The sequence below is a fragment of the Mustela nigripes genome, chromosome 4, assembly GCF_022355385.1.
Source record: "Mustela nigripes isolate SB6536 chromosome 4, MUSNIG.SB6536, whole genome shotgun sequence".
NCBI lineage: Eukaryota > Metazoa > Chordata > Mammalia > Carnivora > Mustelidae > Mustela > Mustela nigripes.
Window position 1 is genome coordinate 136,448,628 of NC_081560.1, and position 17,449 is coordinate 136,466,076.

General features: G+C 47.1%; 1 protein-coding gene across 1 annotated transcript in view; it reads left to right on the plus strand.

The window, feature by feature from the left end:
• Positions 1-684: 684 nt before the first annotated feature.
• Positions 685-17,449, plus strand: part of LOC132016383 (core histone macro-H2A.2) — a 42,896-nt gene continuing 26,131 nt past the window's right edge. Inside the window, exon 1 of the mRNA XM_059397629.1 lies at positions 685-1,368. The gene's annotated coding sequence lies outside the window, so the exon portion shown is untranslated. The remainder of the gene's footprint in view (positions 1,369-17,449) is intronic.

The following is a 17,449-nucleotide window of genomic DNA, read 5'->3' on the forward strand; positions in this document are numbered from 1 at the left end:
CTAAAGCCCTATCTACTAATTCCATCAACAGCCCCCATGGACTAATGAAAATCCCAAGGCCAGTTGGGCATTTGGGTTCTTTCCCACTCCAGGGATTGGAGGCTCTCAGTCACTCCCAATGTTTCCCACTACTTAAACATTTACAGGTTTGTGGGGGCAGATGTACACAATATCACCAAATGTGAAAGGCTCTGAAAAGCACACATTTGATCAATGCTGGAGACCTGTGTCTTCCTGTGGGTTTCTCTTTTATGAAGAGGTCAAAATTTCGCCTCTCCCAATCCTTTGAGTCATGGGGAGAAACCCGAGGAAGCATGGGTGGCCCATAGCAAGTGAACACTTCTCCCTGCAATAAACACATTCCTTGGACTCACCCCCAGCCACGGAGCCCCCACCACCATCTCCAGTGACAAAGGAGATGGCTTCCAGTAGAAGAGAGCTACTACTAATCCCATGATCACACCTGATATTGTCCACCGCATCCTTAGAAAAATACATTTCCTCGAAACTAACATTTGGTCCTTAAGACAATAGCCTCGCGCCCATCTTAACACCTGCTTCGATATTACAAATTAACACACGGTAAAGCAACCGAATTAAAAATTATGTCCACACACACCGTCTCCCCCACCAAAACATCCATCTGCTAATATTATGCAATGCTGGAATCTAAACTGGTCTGAATTTATAAAAAGCCAACAGGCATGGATACACAGTCTCAGTTCTCGTGGCCGTGGCCACCCTAGGCAACAGCCCCAGGGGTAGACACGAACGTTCCTGTACGGTATTCGTTATTATTTGAGGACACGAGACCATAGAAGGGGGCCGTTTGGGCTTTCCCCTTCTAAGGCTCTCCCCAGAAGGGCCCGATGAACGCCCACGCCGTCTTCTCCCACCAAAGGTGGCTCCTGCTCTCCGGAGCCTCCGGATCCTGACCGTAGCGCTTCTGTCCCCGGCCCTGGGGAAAGCCTCGTCTCCGCGAGTGGCCCTCGGCGCAGCCGGCAGATCCGCCCGCGACGCGGAGGCCGCGCGGTTTCATCATTAATGCTCCTGAAGGACAATAGCTCATCAAGCCCCACCGAAAGCCCCGGACCCGTCGCGGAGCCTGGGCTGGCGGGGGATGAGGCTGAGCGACTCCTCCTAGAGGTGGTTATGTGGAGAAGGAGCAATCCCTTCTCCCTCCTCCTCCTCCCCCCGCTACTATCCGCGGCCCGGAGAACTGCCGCTTGCCGCCATTGACAAGCACCGATAGAACCCAAAGAAAGGCAAAGAGTCCTGCCCGGCACCGGCGCCGCGCGGGCCGAACCTGCGCCCCGGGAGCGGCGTGCCGAGGGCACCGGGCGCCCGGAGCAGGAGGCGCAGCACCAGGTGAGCCCGCCATGGCGATGGCATTATTGTTCAGGGGGCGCCGGGGTCTGTAGACAAAACGCGCCGCGGGGGCAGCGCCGGGGCCGGAGAGAACCCCTGCCTCTCCCGCCGCCCGGCCCCTGCGGGCGCACCCCGATAGCCGACCCTCCCCGCCAAAGAAAAGAGAGAAGAATTAATAAATCAAGCTGCCCAACTTGCTTCCTCGCGAAATAAAGGCGGGGGGGGGGGGTGCGAAAGAAGCGGTAAAATTGCCGCGGCCGGCAAGGAGCGGGGGGCATCCTGGGCGAGGTGGGAGGAGGCGGCGGGATGCGGGGTCCAGCGGCGGGCCGCGGCGAGGCCGGCCCGGCAGGGAGCGGAGGGGTCCCGGGATGCGGACTTCGGGGCGCCAGAGCCGAGGAGGGAGGCGCCCGGCCGCCGAGGGAACTGCTCCGGGGCGGTGGGCCGCTCGGGGGGCCTCCGAGGGTGCGGGGCTGGCCGCCGGCCCGCTCGGGGCTGACAATGGAAGGGGCGCGGGGGCGCGGGCCGGAGGGAAGGGGGCCGCGGGCCGGGGGCGGGCCGCGCCGCGGAAGGTCAGACCCGGGACGCGGGCGGCAGGGGCGACGCCGGGGGCCGCTGCGCGGTAGCGGGGCGCCGCGAGCTCCGTGAGCCCCGTGAGCCCCGGCCGGCGCGGAGGAGGTCTCGGGGCCGGGCACTCCCCTCCGGTTCCCTTTCCGGGGCGCCCGGTGCCGCCGCGCGCTGCGCTTTCCCCGGGAAATGGCGGCCCCTCCGCGGAGCTCGCTGGAGCAATCCCCGCTTCCCGCTTTGCGCGGGAAAAATACAATAATAATAACAATAATAATTAATAGTACTAATAATAATAAAAGGGAAAGGGGGATAAAAGTAAAGTGGCCGCGACGAAGGAAAGGGCTGCGGCGGGCGCCAGACGGCGCGCGAGGCGCGTGCGGGGCGCGGCGGGCGGGACCGGCCCTGCCTCCCCGGCTCGCAGCCCGCTCTCCCCAGCACCCGGTGCCAGCCTCGCCCGCCGCCGAAATCGCACCCGTCGGTGTCCTTCCCCGCCTTGCCTCGTGGGGGCGCCCTCCGCTCCTGCCCTCTTTGTTCCTCCCAACAATGGCCAACGGGCATTGAGCCCCCAACTCCTGCTCCAGGAGTTCCCGGGCGCTGATTGCTGCGGCCACCACCTGGGCCACCGCGGGCTTGATTTCCGCCGGGTCACTGCTGGGGTTTAGTGGCAACGGTCCTACGGTGAGCGAAAAGGGGCCAGAAGAAGCGTGCTGAGAAGCCAAAGCGCGGGTCCCTGTGTGTCTGGGGCAGGGCAGCCCCGATGGGAAAGGGGGTCCCCGCACCCCAGCGGCGCTGGTGACCCCAGGGAATTCCGAACAGGGCCCGCGCCTGCGCCCCCCAGACCTCAGGGGCCCACTCAGCTGGAGGCGGTCAGTCCACCCTAGCAAACGATTTCTTCATTTTTCTCATTTGTGTTTGTGTCCAAATACCACTGTGCCCCCTCCCTGGGCTGCACAGTTGCTACTGAAACGGTTCAATAGGCGAGAGAAATAGAAACGTTATCCAGAGCAAAACGCGCCTTGGTTTATACTGTTTCTTATTTAGCGACACACAATTCTCAGCTCGTTCATATTTAACTGAAAGTTATCTCTTACCCTTTTGGAAAACTCTTTTTTTTTTTTTTTTTTTTTTTTTAAGTGAATGTTCAGAACGGCAAGATTTGGAACCACGCTCACGGATTTTTAGAATCGCTTTAGCCCCAGATTATCATACAAATAAATATAGGCTCTGCCTGAAGGAAAAGTTTATCTTGCATCCAGTAATTTACACCTCTAAAACCTCCCTTTCCTGTAACCAAATTGAAAATATATTTATTTCCGGTTCTCTGCTCCAGTTCTGCTAGCCTGTCACAGGTCTTCCTCACCTGGATCCATTCATTGCCATGCTTCCGACATTATGAATGATTTCCTCTATTTCAGAACTCTGTAAAAGAATTTCATTCCTTGGATCTAGAATGTTCCAAAGAGGGACCTTACTCCCTCTCCATCCCATCTTCTGTCTACTTCCCAGGGATTCTGAGGCTTTTCCCAGTGGGTGGGACACCCTGTTAGCTGTTGTCTGAGACAGGCAGGTCTGCTTTCACTGCCTCCTGCCTGCAGAGAACGAGGGAATCCTGTTTTAGGCAGACAACTTTAAATGAAAGATATCTGTAACTTGGCCAGGGGAAAGGATGTACAAAAATCCAACCAAGTTTTTGAAAATTGTTTTTCGTTCTTAAGAAATAACCTTTTGGCACAGGGATGAGCAAAGATTGTGATTGGAGATCACTCCCCAAGCAGCTACTGGGACCCAATTTTTAAACACCTCTGGTTGGGGAAACCAATACATATAAGTAGAAGTCATGGGCCTTGCTCTGAGGGAGCTCAGTTTCCAAGCCTAGGAGATAAAATATGTATGCAAGTAAGACAAGGTAAAAAAATGATTACTCTTGGCAAGCTAAGTGGGAAACCAGTTACTTTCTTGCACTGCTAACAGGTATGTCAACTGGTATAGCCAATTTGGAGGGCACTGTTAAAGTCAAATAATGGACACACTTTGTGACCCAGCCATTCCATTTCTTGGTCTATATCTTAGGGAAGCAGGCACAGATTATGTAATTCCCTCCCATTGCAGAGTTTTGGCAGTTTTGAAACTGAAAGCAACCTAATGGCCATCATAAGGAATGGCTAAATAAAATCTGGTACATCTGTCTTCTGGACAGATCAGGCAACATTTTAAAAGAATAAAGTAAGCCCATATACACTGAAACAGAAAGGTCACCAAGACATACTAATGAAAAAGGCAGTTACAGAACAAAACATACTGTATGGTATTATTTATGTCAAAAACAAAAACAAAATACTATGTATTCTATAAGTAAAAATGCACATATAAAAAGATAGGAAGAGCATAAAGACACCACTGAAAGAGACGAGAACTGGAGAAATTATCAAGGAAGAGTTTAGTCATACAATTATTCATACCCATCTGTAACAATTGTTACAACATTTGGAATTTTACTATTTGAATTAATTTCTGTATTACTTGCATAACTAAATACAATTAAGAAGTTACAAGTGATTGATAATGTGTAACAACAGTCCCAATAAAATGCTGCAACAGTTTTTAAAGGGAGAATAGAATTTTAGTCTGGAAGAAGGCTGGGAGTAGGCTTCACAGAGAATGCAGAAGAAGGGGATAGGGTCCGAGGCAGGCAGAAGGAAGACTGACCAGACAGTCTTCCTCTTTCTTCAATGTCATCACGTTATCACGTAAATTCCCTTGCGAGGCTGTGGTCAGCCTGCCCTGCCAAGGTTCAGGTGGGTGAGGGAACTAAACCCAATAGTTTATACTTGTCTAATCACTATGATTCTGTGAATATCTTACATTAGATTTAGATGAGAGAAAAAAATGAACCAGTAGAGGAACTTCTGACAATAATGCTGGAAGGTAGTATTTTAAGAAGGAAGATAGTGAAAACTTCAGGATGGGGGAGTTTTTTTCTCCTGGATGCACACAGGGCTATATATGGGGAATTAAGTTGGAGGGAAAGATGAGCATTTGAGAGGATAATTCAATTCCCCTCCCCCCAAAAATTTACAAAAGGAACCCCCCTTTTGAAACAGATATTTAAGGGGTACCTGGCTGGCTCTGTCCCTAGAGCATGCAAATTTTGATCTCGGGGTCATGAGTCCAAGTCCCACATTGCAGTGGAGACTGCAGTAAGAAGGAAGGAAGGAAGGAAGGAAGGAAGGAAGGAAGGAAGGAAGGAAGGAAGGAAGGAAGGAAAGAAAGAAAGAAAGAAAGAAAGAAAGAAAGGGACATTTAAGGCTGGTTTCCCTTATTCACTCATTCAAGGAATATTTATTGAAGATCAAATGTGTACATTACACTGCCAGGTATAACCGAGTACAGGAAAAACAGCCCCAGGCTGGGTTCCAGAAGTGGGGGTGAGGGGCTGGTCATAGGTCTGGTCTCACATGGACTGTGTGGTCAGAGACAAGGTGTTTACTGACCCCCGCCCCTCCCCTGTCACACCTTCTGTGGTGGCTACCAACAGGAGGGGGGCACTAAAAATGGTCGATCACTCTAGTCCCTTTCCGTCTTAGATCATGACCTTGTGAAATCCTAGGATTCTAACCATGTGATGACTGACTGTGAATTCCCAGACAGATGGAATTTGGGGGATCGGACTAGGAGGGGCCCCAAGTGCCCCATCTTGGGAAAAATAAAAGTTTCCCTGTCTTGAAGTTCTCAGTAGCTTGGGTAGCTCTCGCTGTTTCCCCAGGGTGGAAATTTCATCACCAGCCCTTTACACAAGCTCCTAGGAAGATGTTGCTGAGCTCCAGCTTCGCGATGTACACAGACCACCCAGTGCTGCGGGATTGTCGTTGTTGCTTTTGAACTAGAGGGGAAATGCCAGCTTGCGCTCCATGAAAGTCATCCCCTAAAATTGTTTCTTCTCTGGAAATAAGTCCACAATGGCTAAGGTTTATGAAATGCCTTATTGCCTGCCAGGTGCTGTTCCAGACACTTTCTCCATATTCACTCCTTTCATTCTTTCCACAGCGCAATAGGCGGGTACTATTATTAGATCCATCTTATGGGAAAGAAAAGAGAGGTGGAAGATGTGCCCACAGCTGGAGGTAGACTTGGGAGTCGGCTCCAGACACCCTACCTCTACAACCCACATCCTCCCCTCCATGGGGTGAGAACAAGGGCCTGCGGGCCTCCCTAGGGAGTCTCAGATTAGGTTCGATATGAAGATTTTTACTTTAAAAACTTCTCTGCATCACCATTTTACCTGCCTCTGTCAGATGAAAGATAAAGATTATCCGATTGAGCTACACAACACTGTGCTTTAAACTGTCTTGTCACAAAGTATTAAATAAGATAAATTTGGTGGTTTCGCTGAAGCCCTTGCTGTTCATTTATCCATCCCGCCCTCCATCATACTTCGCCCGATTTATTTGACTGGCGTTGCCAATTTGGACTAGGAATGGAGTAAGTAATTCAAGTCAGAATTCTCGTGCTTTGACAGAGAAGTGTGGGTGGAAATCCATGTCCGACCAGCAGCCCCAGCCCAGGGACGTTCGCTCCAGCTCATTCTGGGGATGCCAGGATTAGCTACCATAATATTGAACCCAAAACTGTGACACATGATCTGATCAGAGATTTGGGGTTATTTCTGGATAAAAGAGGCAATCCTGATGATACAGTTTGGAGGACTAAATTTGGGGTGTTTCCAGCACAAGTGGACAAAAACCTAACAAAGTAAAAATCAAACCGATCCTGGGAAACCCACGCCCTGCATTTACTGCATTTACATTAGCCCGGTGCTAATAACGCCATACATTATGCGATGTGTATTTTGGACTGCCTTAACCGTTCAATAAAGCCATTAAAATTAGATAGTGGTGACAGAATATGAAAAGGTAAATTCCAACAGCTTTTGTAATAGACAACATAAACTTTTAGCTCAGGTGATTATTCACGGGGTCCCCCAGCAGGATGCCAAGCTTGCGGATCGATCACGCTTCCGGAATTTTCGTGCAGTGCTAACCCACTCCAGTGTTGGCCCCGTGCTATGAAACTGGATTTCACCCCCGCTGCTCTTCAGTGAACGCTATAGATTATGTTTTGGGGTGGAGAAGGGCAGTTTCGGAACAAAGCAAAGTAGAATATTCAAGTCTGGTTTTTCTTTCCGATGATTGCTTGTGGATGACAAGATAGTCCCTTCAAAGGAAAGGTCACCTGGCTATGACTTCATTCTACTGGGTTGTTCCATGTCTGTGGATGTAACAGAGGGGAGGGGGGTCAGAAGGAGGGACCTTTTGAGCATCTTCATAGAATAGGACCATCTTTCAAGTGGGAAAGGACCTCACAGGTCGGCAGGTGTAATGGCTGTCATTTCTCAGAGGCCCAAAGCAGGCAAGGCGGGGACCAGCCATCAAGGTTCTCAGGGTCTTCCCAACTGCACCCAGGACTGCTCCCCTTCCTTCCATCTGTTTCATATGTTGGAATTCCTGAAAGATTGTTCTTTTTGTTGTTTCTCTGAGCAAAGTTAGCAGGGTTGTGGAGGAGAGGTATTGAAAAATCAGTGGGTTTGGCTAAGGACCACAGGTGGTGCGTACACCGCCCCCCGCCCCCCACTCCGGTCCCCTGTACCTCCCATCTGCCATTGTGCTTCACCCTCGAGGTCTAGCGGCTTCCGCTCGTAGATGGCAAGGCACCCCACGGTTGCCCTTACCTAGTGTAGCAGATAAAACTGCCAAGACCTGTCCGTACGCGCACACCAGGAAAGGGCACTGTGTGTTGCCAGTATAGAACATGGCAGCCGCAGTCACAGCCCCCCGCCCCCAACCAGCACCAAAAGTGCAGCCACTGCCTTAGGACCGACAGTAAGGCAAACAGGGTGGGAGAGGCAGGCGAGGGAGGGATGGAGGAAGAGGAGTTCCAGGGCAGCTGCCTCTGTCTTGAGCACCCACAACTGCCCCCACCTATACACTCAGGGGCACAGCAGTCATGGATGTCTCTGGAAGCCCCTGGTGGGTCAGGCAGTCCTAGGGGGCTACAGTCTCCTTGCTGTCTGATACTGGCATGCTCACACCCAGCCCCGAAGCAGGCTCCCGCATCTCCTCACCCCTCACCTGAGAAGCTCATCTTGGCTCAAAGTTGGTCCCCTGCTCAGAGGATAAGAGGCCACCACTGATAACAATAAACCTCACTACGAATCTGAAACTGCGTGATTTTGAAGAAAGAAGACAGCTTGCCCACTGTTCTGGTTTGTTAATTCCCAAGAGCAAAAAGACAAGAGACCAGGCTGGACCCAGTGAAGGGTTTGGTTTTTATTTTGTTTTCCATGAATAAATAGATTCAGGAAGACAGTTTTCTTCCGGGGTGCATGACTGAGATCCAATAAGAATAAAACTCTTTTTTATTCATTCATTTATATTCATTTCTCAATCAACTGATACCATAGATAACCAAATATATTTATATTGTATTAGACAATGGCAAGCTAATAACGAAGAGACTGAATATATATTAACAACTTGTCCTTGTGTCTTTTTTTAAAAAAACATAAGCTCACGTTTAGCAAAGGTAACAAAACCTAGTCCCCGAGTACTATCCTAGCAGGATATACTCTATATCCAGACCCTATCTGTCCCCCTGCCCCCATGCTCTGCTCTCTCTCCCGTCCCCTCTAGAAGGAGATGGGCACACACACTCTGACTCTGGGTTATAAAGAATTCACTAGAAGCTGATGTCCTCCTAGATTATTCCAGGACATGACTTGAAAGACTTTTTAAAAAGGGAATGATTTGTAACCCAATAGTATAATTTAAATAAATTGGGTTAATGCTTGGTTCTAACGTTCACGGTTAGTTAATTTAGTTAATTTGATCCATGCGTCATTTTGATGAAATTGCATTTGCTATAGCTCTTTACATTATAAATTGTTAATGTGCTCTAACATATATGACGATAAAATTATTGACTGTTCTCATTCACTTAAAGGTGGCCTTGGAAGAAAACGGTTTGGAAAGTATTACTTGTGCAATAATGATTTGCCCTTGGACTTCATAAATGGAAATGTAATAGAGCAGGTGATTTAGCTAGTATTACTGAGAATGGTTTTTACAGCTACAAAATAATACTAACTATTATTATTTTAATACAGTACATAGGGGAACACACCAAAATATATTAGAATTCTATTAGGTGTGAGGCTAAGAGGTTTTTTTTTTTAACACCCTTTAAAAATATATTTCTACATATAGTTAATACATTTAATTCCCTTATGTTCTACCGAGTTTTATTTATCTCATTTTAGTCTCCCAAAGGTGAATTTTGAACTGACAGAGTAAAGATGCTTCATTGCAGCGTCTACCTCGTTTTTTTCATAAATATTTACAATATGAAATATTCTGAAGCACGATCCTACAGATTAGAAAAATATCACGGGGATGAGAAATGAGTACATCTCAGCAATTTTAAAACAGTACTTAAAGTTTTAAAAAATCCATCCCCATCATTAAAAAGCTACAAGTCCTCTAATTTCTGGTTTTAAAGTAATATAGAGATGAAAGCATTTTGATTCACATACTTTTCTATGGAGATTCCCTTGTTCACTGACTTACTCAACAGAAACTTCGGGAGAATCATCTAAGAGGCAAGGTTTGTCTAGCTAGTGCATGGATAAAACAAGGCCCCAGGCTTGTTGATGTTCAGGGGTCGGGGCCCCTCTCACTGGCCAACCCCAGGGTCCCTCCTAACTAAAGCAGAGGCAGCAGGACCGGATTTCTCTATCCAGCGGGAGCAGCCTGCAGGCAGATGGGGGACCAAAGCCCGCCCCAGAGCATTTGCTGTTCCCAGCCACTCCCTCCCCATAGCCCCTGATCGCATACTTCTGAAGAGAACAAGCTCAAAAGAGTAATTTAAAATAAGCTGTCTTGTAATTCCAGATCCTTTGTCAGGGTGGTTCATCCGCCCAACCAACCCTCAACTGTGACACACGGCCCGCAATGACTGTTTCCATTCAAATGACTGCTCTCTTTAAAAGCCGCTTTGCAGCACCTTAACAGCAGAAAAGGGGTCATTGGAATCAGGATGGCTGGCGGCTTCTGATGGACCATCTCGCTGATTGGCTAGGGTGTGTCATAGTCCTCATGAGTTTACATATAATAAACATTGCAAGAAGTTGTTGGAGGCAGAAAAATTGGATTACTCTTGATCAGCTCTTTATGCTTGAGAAAGAACGTATTTAAATTAAACAAAATATTGGTCCAAAGACACCAGACTATTTTGTCTTCTCAAGAAGGCAGGCAATCAGAGTGTTAAGCAAAGTTTGCTGTTTCCCATCAAAAGCAATTCATTCAATAAGGGCAAATGCTTGGGATTTTTCTTTCCTTTCTTCTCCTCCCTTCTGGGATTACAGTATAATTATAAATATTGTTTATAGGAATCCCATATGCTATAGTTGGGCAAATACAGACACACTGAATTTGATTCGGTTATATTAATGGGTCTTACATAATCTCTTGATAGGAAATTTTATATTCCTCAATTATCTCAAGACCAGTGACTCACCTGGTGATGAAAGTGATCTAAATTTTTCAATATGACATTATTACTCAATTATAAAACAGCTGAGCTTTTTCTCTTTACCAGCATACTCATTTCTAGGCTGATTCCCAATTGATGTTCTTTAGGATGTTAAGTTATAATGACACTTTCCGTTTCCAGTTCTACATGATGGCTAGAGCGCAAGGGCTTTCCCTCTCCTGGAGCCCACAAAAATAATGGTTAAGAATTTCAAGGAGGGGCGCCTGGGTGGCTCAGTTGGTTAAGCGACTGCCTTCGGCTCAGGTCATGATCCCAGAGTCCTGGGATCGAGCCCCGCATCAGGGTCTCTGCTCGGCAGGGAGCCTGCTTTCTCCTCTCTGTGTCTGCCTCTCTGCCTACTTGTGATCTCTGTCTGTCAAATAAATAAAATCTTTAAAAAAAAAAAAAGAATTTCAAGGAAATCTGAACAACAACATTTGCGGAAGGCTGGTGTGGGTCTTCAGCAGGTGGGAGATTTTAACACATTGCTGGAAGACCCTAGTGCCTCGGACCATGCAAACAGTGTCACACAGGAGAGCCTCCCGTTTAAGGGTAAGGCAAGAGGGAGCTGCACGGAAGGTGGGCAGGGTGAGAGAGGGGGAGTTGCTGAGAGTCTGTTTCCAGAACAGCCAGCTGAATTGGTCCCTCTCCCTCCCCTCCTCCCTATAGTTTCTGGCCATCGGGCATGTATCCATCCACCTAACTATCTGGGTTTCCTCTCTAAAGAAAAAGACTAACTATGTGGGGCACCTGGGTGGCTCAGTTCTGGAAGCGTCTTACTCCTGATTTCAGTTCAGGTCATGATCTCAGGGTTGTGAGACCGAGCCCTACTTCGGGCTCTGCGCTGAGCATGGAGTCCATTTGAGATTCTCTCTCTCCCTCTCCTTCTGCCCCTCCCCACTCAAAATAAATAAATTTCTTTATTTTAAAAAAGAAATCTATTAAGGTTTATTTTTTTAATAAAAGAAACTGAACAACTACAGGGCAGGTCTAGAATTTCTAGGACACCTTCAGCTCCACAAAGTGATGCTTTCCCATTCTGGCATTTGGGGGCTCTCAGTCCCTGACTGGGTGCCCAGGTGATATGTGCTTGGCAGGCCCTATGCACACACCCAGAGGTCCCAAGCAGGAACCATGCCTAGCTAATAACAACAGCTGAGAAAAGCTTTTCTATCTGCCGGTAATGATCAGACTTGGCTTTCATTCTTAAACATGAAGGCATGACCAAACTCAGCAGACATTGAAGGAAATCTGACATGAAAGAGAAAGAAAAGAAATACATGGGATGACTGACTGGACCAACTAATTTTGAGGGCAGACGATCACATTAACACACCCTAACTAGTCTCAGAGAGACTTGAAGACGTGGTGCATTCAAAAAAGGCAGCGCTGATATGAGAAAAGGAATGATCAGAGAACAAGAGAGAGCTCTTGGAAATTAATAATACGGTTGCCAAAATTAGATGTTAAGAAGGCTGAAAAAATGGAAGGAAAAAGACAAGAGACTTCAAGGAGCAATGCAGGAGCTCCAACCCCTGGTTTACAGGCATCCCAGTAAGAGAAGGGACAGGCGAGAGGCATAAAGAGACGGGGCAAAATGATCAAGTCTGGAACAGAAAATGTCTGGAATTATTAAAGTCTCCAGTCTTCTGACTGATTGAGCAGTGTGAATGGGGTCTGGGAGGACCCATACTTAGACATCATCCTTAGACACATCCTTGTGAAATTTTAGAATAGAAAGAGACCATCTAAAAGCTTGGGGTTGGGGCTCCTGGGTGGCTCAGTGGGTTAAGCCTCTGCCTTCGGCTCAGGTCATGATCTCAGGGTCCTGAGATTGAGTCCCACATCAGGCTCTCTGCTCAGCAGGGAGCCTGCTTCCTCCTCTGCCTCTCTGCCTACTTGTGATCTCTCTGTATCAAATAAATAAAAAAATATTTTAAAAAGTAAAAAAATAAAAGCTTGGGGTTGGGGGCACCACACTTCTCTGTAACACTGAATGAAAAAAAAAAAACAATGGATCGATGGTTTCAAAATGTTGAAGCAAAATTATTTTGATGCTGAAAATTATATACCCTACCAAATGATCACCCAAAGATCATTCAGTAAAGACAGTTCCATTTATAAGAGACCAACGTGTACTTCCCTGTACTGTCTCCGAAGAGTTACAGGCGGCTGACCCCAAGCAAACCAGGCAGCGAGCAGAGAAGGAGGAGGTGAGGGGTGAAGGAGGAGCTGGGAAGATGGTCCCGGATGACCACTGGGCGAAAGCACCATTCCAGACTGGAGCGTGAGGTCAGAGGTCTGAGTACAAGTCTCTGGGAATTAAGTGGCCCCGGCAAAGAACGATGAGCGAGAAGTGGTGGGGGCGGGGGGAGGCAGTGTTAGGCTATGGCAAAGCCACACTTAAGGAAAGCATGATCAATCCTCGTTATTCACAGATTCCGTATTAGCGAGTTTGCCGGCTTACTAAACTTCATTTGTCACGGCCAAATCAATGCTTTTTCAGTCTTTCAAAGACGCACAGAGCAGCAAAACATTTGAGCCGAATCACTCACCTTCCCAGCCAAGTTCTACCGAGACTGGCCTTCCTCTTTTGTCTCTCACTCAGTAAATTCGTGCCCTTTCCACGGCCCGTGTAGTGCCCTGGTTTGCACATCTGTGTGCTTTGCATGGATGATTCCACTTTTCGAACTGGCCCCCAAGCACTGTCCTGAAATGCCGTCCAGTGTTCCTGAGCACAAGAAGGTTGGGAACAAACGTGCCTTTGGGAGGAAATAAGTGTGTTAGTTGAAGTTCGTTCAAGTTTAAGTGATAATCACTAGTTCCCATGAGTTCAATGTTGATGAATCAACACTACATATTACATAAGGTATCTGTGAACAGAAACACACATAAAACGAGGTTATATATTGATTTCATTGATGAAAAAGTGATGACCAGGGGCTCGCGGCCACCTAACCCTGTTTCCCCTAGGAGCCGTGCTCCTTATTCACTAGTCCAGTGTTCCCAGTTGCTCTGTAGAACCCAGCTACTGCCCCTCCCCACCCCAGCCCACAGTGATTCCTAACTTGGGGGTGGGGGTGGGGAGCCCTGTAACAAAGGCAGGATCTAAAGGTGAAGCCAAGTGAAATATAGAATGACTGTTGAACGACACGTTTTCAGAACACAGAGAATCCGCTTGTTAATCCGGAGCTGGACCACAGAAGGCCAATGTGAGCCCCACGCCCACCTGATTCTGAAGGGCCAGTCTTTATAAAGTCTTAGTCATATAAACGCTGCCTAGGAGCATTTCACTTTCAAAATCAGCCTAGAGCCAAAATGAAGACTTCACTGTGATTCTGGAACCAAAGGAAGGTTGTGAGTGGGGATGATGGTGGCAGAGAGGGCAGAGGTAGGAAAGGGGAGGAGAGGTAGGGAGTGCAGGACCAGGGAAAGCTCAGGGCACACAGCCCCAGCCTACGTAATAGCAGCTCAATAGGGAACCCTGAAGTTGGGGAAGTCAGAGCTTGAAGTGTGTTATTTAAAGTTCCCAAGGTAGGGGTGCCTGGGTGGCTCAGTCGATTAAGGGTCCCATTCCTGATTTTGGCTCAAGTCCTGATCTCAGGGGCATGGGATGAAGACCTGAGTCAAGCTGCGTGCTCAGCGTAGAGCCTGTTCATCCCTCTCCCTCTGCTCCTTCCCTGCCCCTCGCTCATGCTCTCTCTCATTCTCAAATAAATAAATAAAATCTTTAAAAATAAATAAAGTTTCCAAGGTAATCAGCAGAAGAAATAAAAACGGTAGTATGCTGTCAACAACTAGAAAAGGGAGGGGAAAGTCATTGTCCTCCTTAGGCATTGATAGACTATCTAAAAATGGAAATAAATCACCAAGTAAAAGTATAAATACTAGAGCTGAGGAAGTGACCACCAGGACTAAAATTATAGAACTGTTCCAGAATGACCTCTGGAGGCAAGATTGCAGGTAGAAAAAGTGGGGTGGGAGACTACTACTTTTCATTTTGTGCATTTCTTTGTCTTTTTGCTTTATATTACTCTGTGCAAGTATTACTTAGATTTAAAGATAAAATAAACTCAAATTCTAATTTTAAGATTTTATTTTTAAGTCCTCTCCACACCCAGTGTGGGGCTCGAATTCAGAACACCGGGATCAAGGGTCACCCACTCTACCGACTGAGCCAGCCAGTCACCCGTAAACACATTTTAAATAACTAATTTAAAATTTTGTTTTCCTTGCTTCAGGGCGACCTTGGGCAAGTCATAATTATATGTTTCAGCCTGCTGGTGATGCGCCCTAACAGAGAAGTTCCCAGACTTTCTCAATTCACAGAGAAATTAGTGTCTCCATTTTTCCTCTGAATGCCTAGGCCAGAAGAAATACCTGTTGGTTCTACTTATTAAGTGGTAAGGTCCAAACATCTTTGTATTTATGTCCTAACAATTAGGAGCTATTTGAAAGAAAAAAAAAATACAAGAATAAGAAAAAAAAAAGAATATTTGTATTCTGTTCTTAAATAGCCACAATGAATTACAAATAGCATGTATGTGTGTGTTGAGCACTGCACAACTTCCTAGACCTTAGAATAAGGTTGGACGTGGTCATTCTCATTTTCTGTTCCACATCAGTTTCTCCCTGGCTTTTGCTTTAATCACAGCAACAATCAAAAACTCAGCTTTATAAGATACAGAACCATGAGAAAGAAGTACAATCTGTCATGAACCCCTGGTAGGAACACTTTGACCTGGAGGCTATAGGGTCCCACAGTGTTTGGGTATCACTTTATTTCCCTTGAAAGCTAAAACATTTGCTGATTTGTCCCAGGGTATCCTGGTGCACAGTCTGGGAACCATGTCTCTAGCATCTATTTGAAACTCTATCATGGTCTGTCTTGCAACTTCATTGGAAAATATTTGAGGACAAGGGCCATGTATACTCCACAACTAATGTAGTTTCTTGTTCAATAATAAATGTTTCATAAATATTGTCTTTCATTGAATTGATGATGTCATAGATTGGAAGATGCATACTGATTTCCAGAGATAGTAAAATATAAAAAAAGAAAGCACTATAAAATCAGGGGAATACAGTAGTTATTTGAATAAGCCAGCATGAGTTTATTGCCCGTGTCTGAGTCAACGCTGCAATGTAATATTTACCCTTGTCATATCTGTGAAATCTATCTCATCAGTGTTCTTATGGGCTTAAAACCCATTGTAGGAATAAATCCTAAAACAACGGAATCTGAATGTGCCCTCTGCCCAGCACACAAAACCAGTTTTGTTCTTCCAGTTGTGCTTTTGGAGGGAAAGGGAAATGAGCAGGCAGCAGGCATTCTCTGGTCTTCTTCCCTGAGCCCCCACTGTTAGCATGCTGAAAACTCTCCCATCCGCTCTTCAAGTCATCAGGAGACTTTATATCTTGGTTTTTCTTGGTCTCTCTGATATGAAAGGACAGATATATTGCAGATCTAGGTTCTCTCTGGTCTGGTCCCCAAATCATCTTAGGGACCCCAGGATACCCCAGGATTGGCCTGGAGGGTGGGGCCGGTTGAGCTTGGCCAGGCGCAGCCTCCAGGGGGCGCCCACGTGGTGCCTGTAACCACCGGGAGAGCTCCAGCCAGCCATATTCTGTCTTCAAACTTGAAAACAAACATAATGTAGGGTAGTCCTTAGCTGTGCCTAATTAGAGAAAAAATTGTTTTAGAGCAGAAGGTAAATAAGTGTAAACATTTAAGTATTAGTCTGATGGAAACAAATTTCACATTGCCATACTGCTTTTCTCTTTCGACGAGTGGCCCTCTACAGTAGATTTTGGAGATTCACAGATAAAAAACTTGTTCAAGTTTTTCACTCCTAACTTCCCAAGACTGGATAGAGTCAGGGGAAAGGGAGTCCTGGGAAGGAAGGCAGTTAGGGGTTACAATGTCTCACCGCTCCAGGCAGAGCCCTTCCCAGACTGGGGGCGGGGATGGCTGTAAAGGGAGGGTCTTCTCTGGAGTGGATGGTGGGTGCCAAACACTTCCTTCTACCTGTGGGGTCCAGTAGGTGTGACACGTCAGCCCCATCAGCTTCCTCTGTCTCCTTAGGGATTCCCGGATGTGGTCCGGTTCTTACAATATTTGGGTCCTCCCAGCATCCGGGGCCCCGGAGGTGGGTGCCCATCTGCTTAAGTGTCTGCAAAGATGGGTTCCTCGGGCACAGTCTCCCTCAGAGACCTCAGACGGAGCCACCTCCCCAGCTCTAAGGCCCTAACCTGGAGGAAAGTCTGGAAGCCAGAAAAAGAAAGCCTGGTTACAAAATGCTATGCATAGGGTGATCCCTACGTTTTACACTGCATAGCTGACATGCGCCTCTGTCTGATCTGACCCTGCTTTTCCCTACCTGGCTGTTTTATCTTCACGAGTGTTTTAGGCGTCTGTCCCCTAATGTCACCTGTTTTTTAGGGAAACTTGTGACTCCACTTGGCTGACATTGGGAGAGTCACTAGGTGGCTTTACCCTGCATACTTAGTCATTCTCTGGCTATTTTCATTTGAGAAAAATATGGCGGGGTGGGGAGGGATGAGGAGTGGGTCCTGCCCCCGTGATATTTGTGTCCTGTGTGTCCTTCTCTCGGTTGGTATGAGAGATCATGTCCGTACAGCTTGCACAGTGTCTGCAGGACAAGTCCACCCTGTGACAGACTTCCCAGGTGGTTTTCTTGGCAACCAGACGGACTGATCTTCTCCCCACCCCCCCCCCAACTTACCTATTACTACAAATAGCATATAATTCCCTTAGCGGAGTCCCCAGTGCTAATACATCTTTATGAACCTGTACAGGCTCTCAATTCCTTAGAATTCGTTTCCTAAAGGAACTAAAGCTTCTTTACCAGAACCATTTGAAAGTGCATTTCACGAACCCTGGGGTGTTTCAGACGGCAGTGACCTTCAGGAT